Consider the following 2,500-nt stretch of genomic DNA (forward strand, 5'->3'; position numbering starts at 1 on the left):
TGAGAAGGTTTGGTGGCCGTACTCCCAACACAAAAGCATACCGAGGACAACCCCAAGCAAAAATTCATTTGAAGCCAACCCATCGTCGCCCACAACTAGTGGGTGAATGGTGTGCTTCCCGGGGTTGGCATAGACATTCCCTCGCATGCAAAAGATTGTCGATGCGAAAGATTATCTATGCCAACCCCGGGAAGCACACCATTCACACACTCCCGACCGGTGTGGTGTGGCGGTGATTGGATAGTTACGGATTGAGCACTTGCCAAGGATCAAAATGTGTCATTTAGAAGAAACATTTTCAAAAAGTTTTTAAAATCTTGTGGGTTTGCAACTCATAAGAGCGTCACTTTCAACGTCCCCGGTATTGGATTGAGTTTCTAAAAACAACCGTGCACACCGAGGTTAAACTTTACCGGCTCCACTCCGACTCGCCGCTCGCCCACAATTTGTTTGCAACGAAACATTTGTTTTTAATTTTGTTGGTTTGAAATTGTTTTGAAAAGGTTCTTTAAATCTAGTGGGTTTGCAACTCATAAGAGCGTCACTTTCAACGTCCCCGGCATTGGATTGAGTTTCTAAAAACAACCGTGCACACCGAGGTTAAACTTTACCGGCTCCACTCCGACTCGCCGCTCGCCCACTAGTCCGAAGGCAACAAAACATTTGTTTTTCATTTTGATGAAAATTTCTGTTTTTAAATCTTGTTGGTTTGAAATTGTTTTGAAAAGGTTCTTTAAATCTTGCGGGTTTGCAACTCATAAGAGCGTCACTTTCAACGTCCCCGGCATTGGATTGAGTTTCTAAAAACAACCGTGCACACCGAGGTTAAACTTTACCGGCTCCACTCCGACTCGCCGCTCGCCCACAAATCCGAAGGCAACAAAACATTTGTTTTTAATTTTGATGAAATTTTTTGAAAACATTGGCTTGGCAAGCCCCAATCCGCGACTATCCACCCACCGCCACCCCACACGGGTGGTTGTTGTTGAGAAATGAGGTTGTGGTCGACATGCCCGTGCATTTGAGAAGGAGTTCCTAGCACTCCATGCTCTCCCATGCCAAAAAAAAGCCTAGACAACCCCATTTCGCAACTTTCCACGCCTTTTTTTTCCTCCCTCACCCATGGCGGCGGCGTGGTGGCGGCGGCCGGATTCCGGCCACCACCGCCATGGGTGGCAGCCCCCCGACCCCGACACCAAACCCATAATACCGAGGCAACATATCGAGGCAACATGACATGGGTGTGGCGTGGGGGAAGGGGGCTGCAGCTAGGAAGGCATGGGCTGCCATGCATATGCAGGCAACACACACCCCCCTATATAGCATTTTATGCATTTAGCCCTTTGACAGGAAGAGACATCACCTATGCGCGAGGAGTCATAATGGGCTCTAAATAATTCAATACAAGGTATTTGGACGTGATTTTTTGCAGGGATACTAAGAAACATGCAATCTATGATGGGAAAAAGTTTCATAAATTTTTGAAGTCGGGAAGTATTTTTTATTATTTTTAGAAGTCGTAAAATTGAAAAAATCATTAAAACAAATCCGGGAGGAATTTTTTAGTTTTGTAAGTTGGAGAAGGTCCTAAAAATCATAGACTACTTATGGGGAGCTTATTGTGCGAGGAAATTTCAATAAAAACGGGGTTTGACAAGATTTGAAAAATTCTGTCGACATTTGAAAAAACCTGGAACCATGCTGCCGGCATGCTGCGCACATGCTGCGCGCAGGCTGCGCGCATGCTGCGCGCAGACTGCGCGCAGACTGCGCGCATGCCATGGCAGGACAAGTTTCGCTAGCCTCACTGTCGACAGATGCGCAAGCTGCGCGCACAGGCTGCGCGCATGCTGCGCACAGACTGCGCGCACGCTGCGCGCATGCCATGGCAGGACAAGTTTCGCTAGCCTCACTGTCGACAGATGCGCAAGCTGCACGCAAGCTCCGCGCACGCTGCGCACAGCCTGCGCGCATGTTGTGCGCAGGCTGCGCGCAGGCGCCGCGCATGCCATGGCAGGACAAGTTTCGCTAGCCTCACTGTCGACAGATGCGCAAGCTGCGCGCACAGGCTGCGCGCACGCCATGGCAGGACAACTTTCGCTAGCCTCACTGTCGACAGAATCAGCACGCTGCGCGCAAGCTGCGCGCGCGCATGGCAGGACAAGTTTCGAAAAATTCTGTCGACAGGCTGCCGGCATGGTGCGCGCACGCTGCCGGCATGCTGTGCGCACGCTGCCGACATGCTGTGCGCACGCTGCGCACAGGCTGCCGGCATGCTGCGCGCAGCCCATGGCAGGACAAGGTCCGAAAAAATCTGTCGACATTTTTACGCCGTGGTAGGCTTCCGCTTCGCGTCACTTTGTCGACATTCAAGCCTACCATTTGTATTGAATTTTTCAAACCTTGTCAAACCCCATTATTCAAATGTCGAAAAATTTTGTCGACATTTTTACGCCATGATAGGCTTCCGCTTCGCGTCACTTTGTCGGAATGCATCGCA

Source organism: Prunus avium, unplaced genomic scaffold, assembly GCF_965620075.1.
Source record: "Prunus avium unplaced genomic scaffold, drPruAviu1.hap1.1 HAP1_SCAFFOLD_19, whole genome shotgun sequence".
NCBI classification, from domain to species: domain Eukaryota; kingdom Viridiplantae; phylum Streptophyta; class Magnoliopsida; order Rosales; family Rosaceae; genus Prunus; species Prunus avium.